This window comes from Juglans regia, chromosome 8, assembly GCF_001411555.2.
Source record: "Juglans regia cultivar Chandler chromosome 8, Walnut 2.0, whole genome shotgun sequence".
In the NCBI taxonomy this organism is placed as follows: Eukaryota; Viridiplantae; Streptophyta; class Magnoliopsida; order Fagales; family Juglandaceae; genus Juglans; species Juglans regia.
The window spans coordinates 778,231-796,482 of record NC_049908.1 but is presented as its reverse complement, the minus strand read 5'-3'; the positions used below and the strand labels follow the sequence as shown (position 1 = coordinate 796,482).

Sequence of the window (18,252 nt, the reverse complement as noted above, 5' to 3'; positions counted from 1 at the left end):
TGGTTCGTGAAGCAAAAGTGACTTAATTTCCTTTTGTCCTTTTTCCGAAAGGCATATATATATATATACACATATATATGTACAGTGCTACGTTTGAGCTTCCCGTTATATGTGGCAAGCTACGTATTTTAATTTTTTTTTTTTTATATAAAAAAAAAAAGCTTTATCTCCTGCCCAACACCCCCTTCCCTTGCTCCTCATTTCCTCTTCAGACGTTCACTTCATGCGACTCGTCCGTCAGACATCTGACCATGTTTTAAAACCAAGAAAGCTAGCCACTTTCTTTCCGGCGCCATCTTCCGGCACTCCTCCGTCCAAACTCCGCCGTCTTGTAAGGGATTACTCGTTAAAGTTAAACAGAGTTTTGCGGCTATCTAACTTAGGCAAATGCTAATAGGCCAACCATTTAGCTGGTAAGGCTTGGTGCATTTTAGTTCCATTAACTACAACTTTTCCAACATCATCAGAAGTATCTCAGAGATTTTCCAAAAGAAAATCACACAACAATGTCATCTAGTTGTTGTGGACAGAAAATTTACACCTTCATATCAAAGTTTATTCATCATTCCGTTGAAGACAAAACGCTGGACTGATCACCAATGAATTTTTTAGCATTACAACAAATGAAGTACTTGTAAAAAAGAAGGCATTACAACAAATGAAGTTTTGCCAACATCATCAGAATCATCTTAGAGATACCCCAAAAGGAAAATCAAACAACAATGTCATCCAAGTATTGCGGACAGAAAATTTATTACATCATATCAAAGTTTATTCATTATTTCATTGAAAACAAAACGCTGTAACAATTGCCAATGAGTTTTTAGCACTACAACAAATGAAGTATTGAAACTTGAGGGATGTACTACGCTTCCCTCGAGGACCAAGTCGCCCAGTCGAAACTTGGTCTTTGAAGGGTTCTCGGCATACTTCTGGAGCGCGTCAGTGGGAGTGACATAGAAGATGAGCTGGTCTTAGAAGTTGTTGAGGACGATGAAGACGAAGCCAGCGACGTAGTTGAAGGTGAGGGCATAGGTCTAGAGGCGACGAGTCTGTAGTTGTCGAGCTCGGGCACTGATATCCACGGTCTTGGGACGGGTCGGGTGGCCCTAGGTGGTGATAAAGAGGAAGCGGATGCTGGAGAGGGAAAGATCGTTGGAGGAAAAGGACGGTGGGGGGTTTGATGGGGAACATGAAAAGGGTGGTGGAGCTGGTGGTGGTTCGGAGAAGGTGGGATCTGAGGCAGAGGGAGAAGTGTGCGGCCTCTTTTTCACTTTCGAAATATACCTATTCATCGAGTAAAACTCTCAAAATATACCTGTTCACTTCTGAAATGGTGTAAGCACGGTATGAATTTCTCATAAGGTTGAAGACGAAATGGTGCGAGCACATGATGGTTTCTTAGAAGTGGGTTTCTCTTGTTTGCGGGTTTGTTTATTGAAGACGAAAAAGGTTGAAGATGAAATGCTCAAACAGGCGGCCTCTTTTTTTTTTTTTTTAATTTTTAAATGCTTAGAACGTGGCATTCCACGTCAAGCAGGAAGTGGGAACGTGGCATTCCTATATATATATATATATATATAAGGGGGTGCTTTTTTTTTTTTTGAAACATCATAATTCTTCTTCTCATTCATTAATAATGAGTTTAATCAATACAATCCATATCTTTCTTTACAAGAGAAATTAACATGAATTCCAGATACTGGTCCATCTTCAATCCAACATTGTTCTCCAATATCAATCTGTAATGCCGGCCTCTTAGCCAAGTCATGAGCCACACTATTGCCTTCTGATCAGTAGATAAATCTAACTTCCCAATCTGATATTTGAGAGAATATATATATATATATATTTATATAAAGCTCCATTGCCCTCCATGAAGCACAAGCTTCAGCTAGGTCAGGCCAGCTTACCTATAAATTCCTTTGCAGCATACAGAGAAATTAGAATCTCTCCCTTATGGTTTCTTCCAATAACACCCATTCCCATTATTTTCTGATTTGCCATGAAAGTTACTATTAATCATGATGCTAAACTTATACTAATATATGGTTCTATTTTCGTGAATATATAACTAGCATAGATATTTCAGTACGTACTCTGCGGAAACTTCGCTAGCTAGCTTGAGGCAATGTTAAGAAATCTCATTTGACGTAATATTTATATATGATAAAAATATTTTTAGAGAATTTCTTCTTTAATACTTGATAAAAAATATTTATGTCAAGTTGTTTAGTTACTAGACTACAATTTTTTGGTAGTTTAAGTGGGTGATTATCAAAATTATAGGGTGTACGTGGTTATTGCAAATTGGGTATTAGTAGATGAAGGGGGGTTTTATATATATATTTTTTCCTTTTATTGAAACTTAAACAATCTTACGGTTTGTAAGTCCCATGCACTCGTATAAAAAAAAAGAGTTTATTATTAAAAAAATAATTTATTTCATGTTGATTATAAATTTATCTATTTTTTTTTAAATAAGCATGCGAAACTTGCATATCTTTAAAACTATAAATATAATTTTTTTAAAATATTAGTTCAATTATAACTTGTTATTTTGTTAATACAAGTTATTTAATGGTATGTATGAAGAGTAGTACGTTGTTTTTAGTTCAATTTCTACGATCCTCTAGCTAGATACTTAAAAAGTTATTTAAAAACTAATTGAAAGAAAACAAATAACATAAAAAACTGAAAAACTAAAAAGAAAACATGAATGAATTTCATATGATGTACATTAGATTGATCATAGGTGTTGGCTGTCGCACAAAAGATATACAACATGCAACGCCATGGGAATTCCCGTCCTAGCTAGCTATATATATATATATATATATATATAGCTTTTGTCCTCATTCGGAAAGCTTTCGGATAAACAAGAAAACATGAAAGTATTGGGTATAGCTAGGATAGATAATATTGTCTCATCCCCCTCAAGGCGTTACAGTACCCCAACAGTTTGCATGCAAATTGCAGGCAACTCAGGAAACTTGTCGCAGGTTGTAATTGCCCATGACTTTTCAAGATTCCCTTACAGAAATTTAATTCGATTTATTTATTTGATTATCAATGGCATACAGAATTCATAAGTAGTACTACTGTGGGGAAGATATTAGAGTAACGATACATATATATATATATATATGTAGCATATTGTATAATATATTGTATAACAATGTTATAAAATGAGGGTATTTTTATAAAATGAGGATATTTTTATAAGATATTTTATAAAAATAATTCTTATTTAAAATATAATTATGTAAAGTGCTGTAAAAAATATAGTTTGTAAATCATTTTCTAAGATATTAATAGGATGTAACTAACTGATCGATGAGGACTAAAAGCAATGGCCCGGGGACCTTGTTTTCGAGGGATCGATGATCTAATTGCCCATGCACTTATCAAGATACTTATTTTTTCTGATAAATAAAAGGATTTCATCATGAGTTAATAAATACATTTGTGCATGTCCAATGACCAAAAACAATACACATGATGAATGAAATGGTAATTTAATTTAATTTCCACGATAATTTTTTCCCAGCTATCAAGAGTTCCTTTTGGCTTTTTTCCGTCGAGATAAATTGTGAACCTCTCATGAACACCCAAAACTAATAATAATAATAATAATAATAAGACAAATGATATTTGTAATCGTAAGTGCACAAGTGTCGTACAATCATTTTAAAAAAAGTTAATAACTACGGAATCTATATGAAAAAAATTAATTTTTTAATAATAAATTTTACTTTTTTTTAAAGTAATTGCACGTTACTTGTACACCTCACGATTATATTTATCATTACTTTAATAATAATAATAATAATAAGTATAAAAAAATCAGTGGTCCAATATGCCAACAACCCTAAAGTTAAAGCCCTGAAATATTTAAATGAAAAAAAGGACGAGTTAGATTTGTGTGTATATATATAATATAGGTCTACAACATTTCTAGCTTTTTGGGCGTGCATGGTCTCAGCTTGTTCCTGCAGATCCAAGCAGCTTATAAATTTTCTGTGATCTGTTAGTATTTGTTTATTAGAAATTCGTGCAGTTTTCGGATTAGCTAGCTAGCTAGCACCTTATTAATTTCTCAAATTCTTTTTTAACAATTGAAACTGCAAGATCTAGTACTGCATGCACTTGTTTAATTTTTCTTCTGTACATACATACTGCATCCCATATGCATATATATATATATACTAGCAGTGGGTAACGTCCAAGGGACGTTTGCCCAATTTTTTATTTTTTATTTTTACCTAGTGATTAAAGAAGTATTTTTTAATGATGTTGTAAATTTTATATTTTTTAAAAAAATGTTTATGATGATTAAAAATATACATAAAAAAAAAAATTTAAAAAAAGTGAAATATACATTCAGGACATATTTTCGGATTATAAACTAAATTTGATAGTTTATGTATCATATGCTATTTAATATCTGAAAAATATTTAATAATGACTTAAAATATTTATCTAAGGACTTAAAAGGAGGGGTTGAGATTAATTTCTTAAAAATATTTAATAAAATTTGATTATTTATTTAATGATGAAATATTAGTATTTTATAAATTAAATTTGATAGTTTATATATGATTTGTTATTTATATTTTAATTATTTTAATTTTAAATTAGTTTAAATCAGTGTTTTAATAAGAGAAATTATTTATATATAAATTTTAACAAGAGAAATTATTTATTATAGTAATAAATATTACAATTTTATAATTATATCTCTAAATTTTAATAGAAATTATTTATATAATTTTAAAGTGTATAAAATCTACACAATTTAAACAAATTTTAGATCCCAAACGTTGTATTTTACGATAAAACCCTGCCCCTCTCTCTTCCTCCCTCACTTTTCTCCCCCCCGATCTCTCTCTTTCTCCTCCCTCTCCTTCAGCGTACGCGGTACGCTCTCCCCATGCCGAATTCCTCCACTGCCCAGCCCGGAGCCGCCGTGCGCCGGTGAGTCTCACCGCCCCTTCCACCGGCACCACCTCACTCCGGCGAGTCCCTCCACACCGGTCTCCCTCTCTCACGCTCTCTCTTCCTCTCTCTCGGTAGTGCACAGCCCGAATGGGCTTAATGTTGCTGCGTCGCCGTGTGCCGTCCTCCGATGCCACCACCTCCACGGTAGCCTCCCCTGCGACCGGCCATCCTCCTCCAGCGAGCTCGGCCTTCGTCTCCCTGCCGTTTGCCCCCAGGAAGTCCACCTCTCTCTTGCACGGGTTCTCCACACCCACGGCCGAGCTCCACCTCCTCTGGCCACCGCACCACCACCGGGACCTCCTTTGGCCACCGACCACCTCTCGTAGCCATCCCCACGTCCAGCCGAGCCACCATGCATCCTCACGTCTCTCACGCTCTCTCCCTCTCACACACGGTCGACGCGGTCTTGCCTTGATTTTGCCGTGATTTTGTGATCACTTTGTGGTATTTTTGTGATGAATTTGCTGTGATTTTGTGGGGATGTGGGGATTTTGCCGTGGTTTGCTTTGAGGATGCAGAGAGAGGGACGCGGTCTTGCCTTGATTTTGCCGTGGTTTTGGTTTTGCCGTGGTTTTGTGATCACTTTGTGGTATTTTTGTGATGAATTTGTTGTGATTTTGTGATAATTTTGTCGTGGTTTTGCTTTGAGGACGCAGAGAGAGGGACGCGGTCTTGCTTGATGTTGGACGGCACTATTCACTACTGTTCATCTTATACACGCTTTTAAGTATTAGGAAGATATGTTAATTGTTTTGGTTGAAGTAAGAAAAAAAGCATTGAAATGCATGGGGTATATATGAGGTAGCTGCTAGTGATAGGAATGATAACTGGTTGAAGTTATCATGCATTTTACCGTGGATATATATTCTGGAAGAGTAACCCAAAAAAGTCAATTTAAGAAGGGGTGAAAACTCTGTTTGCAGTAGTAGTACTACGTACTGCATGCCCCTTTAAACCTTGATCAGAAAGAGCATGTATGTATGTACTACGACCATTATATATGCAAGCAGGCTGCAGACATAAATGTACTAGCTAGGACCAGAATGAAGTTGTAGTTTTTGTACTAACTAGCAGCTTAACTAATGCTTATGACTCCAAAGGATCGGCCCTTTTATCGCCCACATGCAATACATATATATATAAAAAATCTAAAATGAAATATATATACGTTCCAAAAAAATAAAACAAAATATCAGAAAAAGGTACAATCGGTCCCCGCTAGCTGATCACTATGCAGCGAAAGGTAATAAATATTGCACCTAAAGCGACTCCAGAGGTACTGAGAATACTGACCGACCTCTTTTCGGGTTCAGAATCTAACCACTGATCGCCAGCTCCTTCCCTTCCATGCATAATTTACAGCCTCTCTTTTTCTTTTTCTTTTTCTTTTATTGTTCTGAAAATAAAAACCATTAATTATAATGTGCATTCAGAAGATGATCATGAGCTCCGTGATATCCAACCATATATAAATCCAACCCTTAACCTCAAGATCAGCGAATTATATATTCCCCATGCATCCATCATCCCTGATTTTGATCACTATCTCGAGAAAGTTGGCCACCATATATATATATATATATATATATATATATATGTATGTTGACGTGCTAGCTTGTAGGTAGAATGGGTTGATGATGCATGCATGGTTTACCCTAATTATAATTTGCAGGGCAGAGATGTACGTATATTGTATATATGGTAATATCAATTGTAAGAAAAATAAATTAATCAAATGCCACAAAAAAAAAAAAAAAATTATTTTTCTTCCAATTTCTCATGCCATGAAAATATTTCGGAATTAAGAGACACAACATATATATATATATATATATATATTTATATATCTGTGTATGTGTGTAAATATTATTCCCCCAGCTATATATGTATGTATGATATATATTGTGGGCAGAAACAGAGACTAGCTAGCCGATGGATCAGCCATTCTAAATGGATGCAGGAACGGCTGGCCTTTCTAGCAATTACGTACAGTGCGCGGATGCTGTCTCCATCTATCTGTTTGAATTTCACTCATGAATTACCAGCGCGCTATTAATTATTAGATCAGCTGTACATGAGTGCTATATATATAATATATCATATACACAGAATTTCAAATCTCTTCGATCATTTATTGTTTGAGAAACGATCAATAACTTTAAAATGGCCGGACGTACTTGATCAGAACTACGTACGTACTAAGATTTAGATCATCATCTGTACGTTCAAGTCAAATTAACTAATATTCATGTCATGATCAACTCATCATGTGTTGTTCATGTCGGTCGATTAGCATTTTATTATTTTTAGTTATATTCCATTTAATTGATTGATATATAAAATTAATATTTTACATTCGTATATACAAAAATCTATTCCAATATCCATCATGCATGCATGAATCCTTCGAAAGTGTCCGTAATGCATGAGATTAGAGTCTAATTAAACTAACTGAATTAATGAAAAATTGTACTAATTTGTTACATACTGTATTGATCATCTCCAATTAAGTCAAATGATCTAAATTCAAGAACGACGTACGTATAACAATCTAATTCATAGCTGTATTCTCCAGGGGCCGGCCGGCCGGACAGATCATGGCGGCCAGGAACCGGTACGTAGCTAGGTCGTAACACACACACATATATATCTCGCATCCGAATTAATTGTTTTAAATCTTTTGTTTGAATTAGTTGATAATTAATTAATTTGAAGTAGAAAAAAACATGATTATATGAAGTTGCTTTTATTCTATTTATTAAATTTATTTAAAAAGAAATTGTTACATACACTATATGATAATAATATATAAAGTAGGACCAGTTTAATTATATATATAATGTACCTATATATAACTGATCAGTACAGCTAGACCTTGGACGTATTTTGAGCCTAGTCATGAATCCATCAAGCAATTGCAGTAGTCACGTCGTATTAAAATTTAATGTCAATCATTCTAAAACGATCGATCAATTTTAGAGACAAGTAACTAAAATTTAACATAAAGTTGACAGGTGGCTGATCATCGAGCTGTTCCGTATATAGAATGTTGATCGAATTTTTCTTAGACGACATGCAGCCCATTGATCTATCTGGAGCTGTCCGCCCTCCTCCGATCCATCTCAAAAGAAATGAACATCAGTAACCATGACCACACACGTTTTATTTTTATTTTAAAAAACATTTTTTGAATATTTATTTAATTTTAACTATCTTAATGAGATTACAGTATTTGTATGTTAAGAATATTTTAAATTATTTGTGAATAACAGTGAATTATTTATAAATAATAGTAAAGTAGTTTAAATATATCTGATAATAATTCATGTGTTCCTAAATAGAATCTAAACATTTATTTTTACAACAAAAAGTTTAAAATCTTAGAAGTTTTCACGTAATAATCTAATCATTCTGTCATCGATATAATAATATTAATACAAAATATGCAGATTAATCCAGATCAAACTGACTGGCCTATTTATAGTATTATAAAAGAAAATTTTTGTTTTTAAATTGATTTGTAGAGCCCAACATATGATCATATATATATATATATATATGTCACTTAAAAATGATAAGATTTTCAAGTGAAACGTGTAAAGGGACATAGTGATTGGTGCCAGCTTGGCGATTGTTGTCGCAAGGAGTTACCCTTTAAAGAATGCCAAAAAGGAAACGCAGTCATAGTCCCATCTGCCCCACAACAAATATTTTACCGATCAATGTTAGGGACAGATGACCGTAACAAAGCGGCCACACTTTGACACTGACCCCACGTCTTATTGATCCGATGGCAGGGATTAGTCCCCGTCAGAGAGTTGAATCAACGGCTGACAATCCTTCACCGGTCAACCTACCCATGACAGCAACACGTACCATCCAACAAGTATCTGAGCCAACCAACCAAATGATCCCTATGCAAGTTGCACACACACTCTCTCTCTCTCTCTATCCCCTCTGGCCTTTTTAAGTTTTAACCTCGAAAACGCTTTCGTGAACTGCTTTGCTCCTTCGTCGCCTTCCCTCAACAAGAAAGATAAATAGTACATCGAGAACACTAGCGAAGAATATCCCACCACACACGCACATGAGACGTACGCACGTACCGAGTCGTGATAAGAAAGAAAGATAGCCAGACCAAAAGCAAAAACAACAACACAAAAAGCAACGAGCAAAGCGTGGATTGATTAGCCTCAGGTGAGTGACTGACTCTTTCTGTCGAAACATTATAAAAGCTCTCTCTCTCTCTCTCTCTCCGCTCCTCCCTCATTACTTTCCTCATTCTTTTGTTTGTTCACTGCCCTTCCGTTCCGTATTTTGGCCCTTTTGGGTGCAATTCGCTGTGCTATCCGTCGGTACTGTTTGATTTGTTCCGAAAGAAGTCAGGCTAATGGAGACGTGTCATGACCGACACCTGTACATCATGCATGAGAGAGGAAGGAGAGTACAAGGGAGGTTGTTGTGAATGCAGAGCCTGAGAGAGATGATCATGGGTTTTCTTTTCTTTGGTTTCTGGGTTTTATTTTTTCTTGGTCTGAGAAAACCCTAAAAATGCTTACTTTTTCTCTGTTCTACACCAAACGAGAATAAGATCGCAGATTGTTAGCGACTTTTGGTTGCTTTCCTTAAATGTGCCCCACTGTGTTTCAGATCTGACTCAAATATTTTTTTTCCTATCTTTTTTGAGTGTGTATGCTGAAGCCTTTTCGTTTCCTCATTTGGGAAGCCTTTTATCTTTACTCATTTTCGCTTCCACTCCTCTCTGATTTCCGTTTCTTTGGGGCATAGAAATTGACAGAAGAGAGTGAGCACACAGAGGCACACGGTATAGTCTATACTATTGCTTTGCGTGCTCGCTTGTCTTTCTGTCAGATTCCAGTGCCGGAGAAGTCCAAACCATTATCACCCCTCCTCCGTCCTGCCTTTGTTTCAGAGATCCTATCTCTCACTGTCTCTCTCTGATATTTCCTATATAATCTTTTTTTTGGCTTTCTGGGACTTCCAACTTCAAGAGCCGATGACGAAGATAATCGAGGGTTGGATGGATCGTGAACAGGTGTTTTCAGCGTCTAGTGTTTGAAATTCGACAAATAATTTATGCTTAATTTTATATATATATATATATTATAGATTTAATTGTTGAAAGCGTGACTTTTGATGTAGTTTTCGCGAGAAGCTACGCCCGATTACTGTGTGGATTAAGCGGCAAAACTTGTTTATAACATGGGACCATTACGTTAGATAGGAGTAGTATGGTCCTCACCAAATACTCCCTCCTATAATCCTATTCCTTTTTCTGCTTCATAAGTTGGAAGTTTGCCATCTTTGTAGCGCCATCCCCTTTTTTTATTCCTGCGCATGCGTTTTTCACTCGAGATTTGATACTGCTTGGGGTCTGTTTCCACCTGAATCTAGCTAGGTTCTGGTTGCTTGTTTTCTCGCTTCAGATAGATATTATTGTTTATATTAATTTGAAACCCTATTCTAGCCATAAGAGAGGTCGCTTTTGGCATGAGTGGCTGAGTGCAGAGTTTTCCAGCTCTAAAGTCTTGTAAAAAAATTTGGTCCCTTACATCCCTAGTACTGATGGGTCTTTGGATCAGAAAACCACAAATTTCAATATGATCTTTGAAAAAAAGTTCTAGCATTTCAATATCTAGATCGAACTCTCTCCAGATCAGAAATTATATTGTCAAACAGGTTTGGGCGCGCGTGCTTCCAATAACCCTTCTTTTCTACTGGATAGAGTTTGGTTTGTGCCTGATCTTAAATAAACAACAATTTATAATTTCAATACTTGCAAATCAATAGAGAAATAGATGGCTTATTCTTTTATGAGTATTTTGCTGAGATCGGTAATCTTTACTTGCTGTACGTTGTCTTTTGTGATCAGTTCAGTTTGATGTCTGGATTCTGCATGATACATGGAATCGAAAAATTCCACCCGAAAGATCAGCTAGTCATACTTTGTCAATCATTTTGCTTTGGGATTCGTTCTTTCCAAGACCCAAGTACTGATAAGTTTCATCTGACCTTTCTGCAGGAGTTTATCTCACGTATACTGTATTCATTAATGTATTCGACAATGTTGATCTTATATATCTGTGCGGTCTTTGGTAGGAGTATTAGCTATAATACTACTACTACTATTTTATGCTGATCAGTTACAACATTTCATTAATTATATGTTCTAACTTCTAGTGACGATTCAATTTCAGACATTTATGTCTACTGCCAAATGCCTAGGCCGCAAAATGGAATGTTCAACTAATCCTATGTTTTACAAGGTAATTCAATTTGCAATTCAGAATTTTGTTTACCGTATGTTAAAACGTTGACAATATTGCTGGCACATTTTCAGTGCCGTCGTCCTATACTAGAGTTTTTAACATATTACGAGGTTTTGATTATTAATTATTTATTAATCATGTCTTGTTTTTAATATTCTAATTATGTTAATTTTAGAAATTTAATTAGAGATGATTTTTATCTTTAATATTGTTATCATCTAATGATCATGTACGTATGATGAGACTCCCATCAGTTGCATGGTTAAAAAAAGAATCACGATCCTTGGCATTATAAATTACTTTCTGATTTTTCATCTGTTTTTTTTGGGGATCTATATTTTAATTACTGCAATACAGGTTTAGGCCATGTTGTCGTCTTATTTTAGTACATATATATATTTTAATTACTGCTATTCATATATGATTTTGTTTAAGACCAGACAACATGTGACATGCATGCATTATATATTTTGCTATTCCTCTATTGTGTTCGGTATTTACATTTAATACTCTTATTTATTTAGTCGCAACATATTGGAAGTAAGTTGTATGAAAAAATTATAAGGAGTTGGAATAGTACGCGTAGTTGGTGGATGCTCATCAAAATGGATCGAAGAGTAGTTGGATGAACTTAGAATAGATGTTAATCATGAATGAATGCATGAATTCGGCATTTTACATTTTTCTTGGATTGCATAAGCTAGTATATACTATGGTTTCCAATTGATCCCTGATGAAGTTATTAGATGTCCATCAAGATGAATTTTCGTTAGACATATGCTAGCTAGCCAGTGGTAATGAATGCTTGAAATAATATGTAGATCGAGGACTTTTTTTGTAATTATATATAATAATGCCCCTTCTAAATCAATGTGTAGGAAATTCATAAGCTCAATTCTGGAGAATTTTCTCGGGAGGAGGGAAGATGTTAATTTTGCTTGAGGTTCAAAGCAACTTGATTTCAATATTTTAAAAGCCATCATTAACCCTTTTTAATTTCTTCTTTTGCTTATTGATCAAAATATACTGAAGGTTATTTTTTTTCAAAACCTATGTAATATCTTGCTTGGTCTGCCTATATTATACAGATATGTGTGTGAGTGTGTACGTATTATGTATCTATGTATCTATGTATTATATATTTATCAGGGTCTTATATTTTCTCGTGCATAATGGCGCAAAACAAAAGAATATGCTGATTCGGGTGGACATACTATATTTAATCTACCATTTATCCATCATTTCCACATTTAATTAAATAATAAAAAAAATCGATCGGGACATTAAATTAATAACTAACCAAATAAAGGGGAGTTCTCTCATTTAAAAATAATAATAAACTCTGGATACAAATAATGCAATCATAATTAACCTATGAAATAGGAGCTAGAGAATCCTTATATATGCATGGGGAGGAAAGAGTAGCATTGTTTTTTTACAAGTAATCAAGAATTTTTATTAATGAAAGCATTAAGCATAGCCCATGTACATAGGATCTATACAAAAGATGGAAAGGTACATAATTTTTTAGATGGAAGAAATGGAAAGGAATCTTGAATGTGATTATATGGATCAGTTGAAGAAATGCATTCTGCATGTTGGTGGGCTTAATTAAGAAATGTCATTGATATTAATTGGTCATGTTCAATTACAACTAGTCTTTTTCAAATGATGAGCTACTTCAGAACCACTGGCTTTGAGGTTTATGAGGGGTGGGTATGGGTATCAAATCTCATGAGCTTTTGTTTGCTTAAGGGTGGAATTCACTAACAAATGTGCTTTTTGTGTGGTAGGAGTCCGTCATCTTCGGCACCCTCATTTCCTTCATTTGCCTTTTTGACTTCATCTCTGCCTAAAGATAGTGTGGTGCACGCCACCTTCAACAGAGGAGTAGTTGGATGACAAATTTGTTGATTTATTGGAGCTTTTGTCTTTAAGGAAGTAAATGACCATTGGATGATGATATCAATGTGAATGATAGGGCTTGAGGATGGTCTTTTTGGTTGTTTTGATACCCTAGGAGGATGAGGTATGAATTGGAGAGGGAAGACATAGCGAGCTCTTTTGAGTTATTGGGCAAAATTGGTGGTGGTGGTTTTGAATAAGATCGGGCATTGGGGTTAGAAATTTTGTTCTTTCTTTGGCCAACAGGTCATGTCGAGGGTGGCATTAGTTTCCCTATTGGGGTTGGGTGTTAAGGAGTTTGATTGTGAGGAGATCTTAATATGATGGGTGGTGATGGCTGGTTTGTTGGGTTTTTGCTGGTTTGCATTTTTGGGGTAGATAGGTACTGTGGATTGTGGTGGTGTTTGATAAAGGTCTTTGGTATGTTATGATAAATGATGAATTCGAGTTTGGCGGCCATGGATGGTATTTTCACAATGGCTAGGAGGTGCATATATACCAGGGGATAAGGAAAGTGATGGTTGTGGTTGAAGAATGAAATCGTAGTTCTTATTGTCCATCAAAACACTTTCTTTTTAGCTTTCAAAAAGTGTTTCTTATTGACCTTGGAGATAATAAAGCTACCTTATTTAATTTGTGAAGCAAAAAGGAAAAGAAATCTCATATATATGTGATTAATTATCTGGTTCAAGATATTCGACAGGTTCAGGTTCGGACTAGTAATAAATCCATTCTGTTTAATTTACTTAAAAAAAATGAGGTTCAAGATACTTTTACTCGACAAAAAAAAATTATGTGGGTTCAAGAATTGCTCAAAGTCGACATGTTAATTGGTGGGCTAGCTATAAGCTTTAAGCATGCATGTTATTGCATTTTTGAGCATTTTGAAACTTGAACACATACATGATACATGAAATAATTAAGAAGACCAAGTTCATGCACGGTAATTGGTAGGCTTTTCCACCCTCAGTTCGGCGCTGAATATATTAAGAACACATACATGATGTGATATCACTAGTGCTAGCTTGTGTGCGTGTATATATATATATATATTTATGTATGATGATGATGATGATGATGTGATAAAAAATATTGCTTGTATGCTCATTTATAGCTTTTGATCGATGTGCATGCCAGGCCTTTTGAATTAAAGAATCACTAGTACTGTCCTCGCTAGCCATATATATGCATGCTGTGATACCAATAATTTCTCTCCACCTTAATTTGTCCCTGGCCTGGCCTGGCTCTTCAATGTTCCTGATCTAGTTATCAAATTTTCCCAGTTTTCAGGGTTATTGATGAATGACTCTCTCTGATCTCTCTTCCTAATATAATTCTAGATCTTTTTTAATCTTTGAAAAAAGGTCCTTAAATTTAGTAGTAATTTTAGATCAGATAGTGTTAAGGTACGTACGTACCGTGCAATTTGTTGTCTCCATTATAACATAAATTTCAATGATTGCTGGTACGCTTGGTTGATCTTCTTCTTGTGTTTACAAATCATCCAAATATCAAGTACTTCAGTCTATACATTTACAGATCAGACGTCATTTGTGACTGCGCCATTAGTGAAATTAAAGTGAAGGAATGGTTTGTGAAAAGCTCTTCATGTATTAACTTAGAGTCTCATGTTTAATTATGTTACAATCGTTTCTATACATTAATCCCATTATTCTTAACTCTGCAGACGTGCGATATATATTTTCTTAATTTGTGTTACATATTAGTATCTCTTTCCACTTCTATTAATTATTAGGTGTCTTCCATTTAATGTTCCTATGTATAACATCGTACTTGTGTACTCATCATGTAGCATGCCTTGTGATCAAAATGTGGCTATTGATCTAAAGTTATGGTAGGGCTTATATATTATTGGATTCGTTCATGCCAATCTTGCCTTGAAACGATTTCTATTAGGTAATCGGTACACACTGCATGCAGCTTGGTCCAATATTACATGAGCTGATCATGAACTTTGCCTCGAGCCTAAGCTATAGCTAGCTAACTTTACATTGAAACCTTATTTGCAAGCATTATTAGGCCCTAATTCAGGATTCTAAGATCAAAGATCTCATGTTTTGATCGTTTTACACTGTGCATGAAGTGCCTCATGATGTACATCTCAAACAAGAGTGATATATATATAACTTATAAGTTTGCTATTGCGGAAAAGCAAGAGTGATATATATATATATATACATGTACAGTGACTTTTAGGGAGATATCTTCATGTACACTACCTGAAGAGTGCATGAGGTTTTTCCTTTAATTTTAAAATTCCTGATAAATTACATATATATATATATATATATATTGTGTTATCGTCCATGTTAGTGCTAGCTTGTCAGATTTATGAATTATCCAAGTTATAAGTGGGGCCTGGGGGTTAAAAGCTGGAGAAACAGCTCTCTACCTCTTAGCCTAAAATATAAGGGAAAAAAAAAGCGCACTGTTGATAAAAATACTTCCTAATATATTTTATCATACTCATCATCCTCTTATCATTTCATTATAGGAGGATAATTCATTGTTTCACTTGTCTATATAGGAGGAGGATAAGCCATTGAAGTAATGATGAATAAATAGATGATATATAGCTAGTATTGTTTTATAAATATCAAAATAAAATTGCTATATATTGCAACTAGATCTATTAATTCCACTGTGTTCATGTGGTACTGTATATTAACATTCAATTTTATTATTATTTTTAAAAACATCTACAAGTTGATAGTTAATATCGCATCATGGAATAATATAGTGAGATACGAATAAGATGAATGTACAATTAAATCAAATTAGAGTTTGGTTATGCAAATAGTACTTGATTTTTTTTTAAGCAAGCAAATATATAATTCAGATAAGGAAAACGAGATTCATGAAATGGGGGTGTGGTTCCCCAACAAATACTCCATTACAACAACCACATCGAAAAAGTGAAGAAAAAAGATTTTAGGACCGAATACTTGGTCCTCACCTATACCCTGCAAAGAGGTCGGTGCCGTGTTAAATGATGGTTTTTGGCAGTTCGCACAGTTGTGCGAACTGTGGAGCCACCGCTGGAGGGGTGAAAGTTGAAAGTATACTGCGGTTTGTTGTTTTGAGATATTTCTTGAAAAGACTTGTATTCCCTTCCTTAAGATCATCAGTTAGGGAAAGTGGAAATATAGTAGGAAGACCAGCATCGTATGGACTGGATTGTGGCGGGCCATGTTTCTTCACATGCACCTGTGGTACTGGTGCGTGGAGACCATGTGCTGGTGATTGTGAGATGGGGTGAGGTAGATAAGCTCTTGAGGTGGAAGATCTGCTAGTGTTGCGAGTGTAGTCGACATAGCTTTATGGTGCAACGGCGCATGACAAACACGCATAGAACAAGCCGCATGTGAGCATCAAGAGTCGAGATTTTTGCTGCAATTCTGCTTCGTCCAGTAAATCGGCGGTTGAAGAGTTGCATGGTAGGGTGTGTGTCGATAATCGATCGCCGAAGTGCGGTAGATCCAAAGTTTTAAATATTGTGTAGTACCGGTTGGTATTTACTGTGCCGGACTAATAACTGGCATGGGGGATATAGATTCGTACCGGGTCAAATATTGGCCATTTCGGTGCGTTTCGGTCAATATTGGCCAGTTTTCGATGTACATGCCAGTTTTTAGTGTATTGGCCAAAATTTTGTATTTTTATATTTTTAGTGTATTTTCATAATTTTCACTCCAATTTTCACATCTTAAAACTATTTTCTTAACTTTTTTTAATCCCCTTTTCTCGAGAACTGAAAAATCAAATTCTTACTCTCCTTTTTGTGATGAAGATGAGTGATTATTATTTTAATAGTTGGATTGAGAACTTAAAAATATTATTGAGTTTTATAAATGTGTTTTAACTTTTTAAGACTTTTGAAATGATACCCAAAATAATATCGATATCGAAATATTTCGTTCCAGTGTCTTAATTAAAACGGTATTCAAAACTTTGGATAAATCTAACTAAAACTGAACCGATGGAAGAAGAAATAAGAAACACTAGCATGAAAACATATACACAAATCGGTATTGAAAAAGGAATGGAGAGGAGGTCCACTCCGATGGAAATACTGTGAAAGGAAGAGCATCTTTTCTGGAGAGAATGAGGAGCTTCTATCTCTGGAAACGAAAACGCGCAATGCAAATAGTACTTGATGATCATCTGGAAGCTTAATCTAATAGTGCAGTCTGGTACTGTGCCCAATCAGATGGCCAGTCAGCTTGTTACCAAATGAAAGAAACTTAAAGCCAAAACTAAATGCTTGAACTGGTCAACGAGGAAAGCAATTATTTGTGATCGCTGCTGCATATCAATGGCATCTATCTTTTCCTTTTAATTTGTAATGATTAAAATGTAATGGAAAAAAAATATTAAAGCTTGGGCAATGCATGGCTGCTGTTAGTGCGATGTGGGTAGAAAGTACTGCATTGAGTGGTTCAAATACTAATGGCTCGAGGCAAGAGTTCCTATGGAAGAACTTTTTGAGGGGGATCCTATGGATGAATGCTATGTTTTCATAGATTTTTTGTAAAAGAAATTGAGTCCCAGTTTCCAGCGGTACCAGCTAGCTAACTGGCCGTGCATGCAGCTGATCATCCATATCAACATGGTGATAGACCAAAACAAAGCAACCTCCAACCTATCAAGAAATCAGAAATGGCTACCTCAATCAAAGGTTTGAAAACTTTCAAACCGATCGAGGATCTGCAAACTTTGTTGCTGATCTTAGTAAAGTCCGTACCCAAACCAGCATGACCAATATCGTCTCGAGGAAACCCAAAATGAAGAGCCAGCTTAGAGATGCCCAAATTAAAATAGCATGAAAACTTTGTAAACTGCTCTTAGAAACTCTCTTTCTCTCTCTCTCTCGTTTAAAAACTCGGCGATATTGCACTGTGTGCACTCAAGATAATACCGGGTGCTCCAAATGATTCAAGCCAACCCGGAACCCTCCTCCTCCTCCACCATTCCTCCCAATAAACAACTTCCTTGAAGAGATTTCTCAGTCCCCCGTAGCCCACGATTTTTTCAT

General features: G+C 35.3%; 1 long non-coding RNA gene across 2 annotated transcripts; it reads left to right on the top strand.

Annotated features, from left to right (window-relative positions):
• The first annotated feature begins 10,173 nt into the window (after positions 1–10,173).
• Positions 10,174–13,905, top strand: LOC109001025. 2 transcript variants are annotated; one of them, XR_004802203.1, is made up of 3 exons: positions 10,174–11,117; positions 11,220–11,288; positions 13,085–13,905. It is a non-coding gene; the product is annotated as an uncharacterized LOC109001025 (long non-coding RNA). The 2 variants fall into 2 exon arrangements; XR_004802202.1 differs by lacking the exon at positions 13,085–13,905 and adding an exon at positions 12,170–12,399.
• Positions 13,906–18,252: the final 4,347 nt, after the last annotated feature.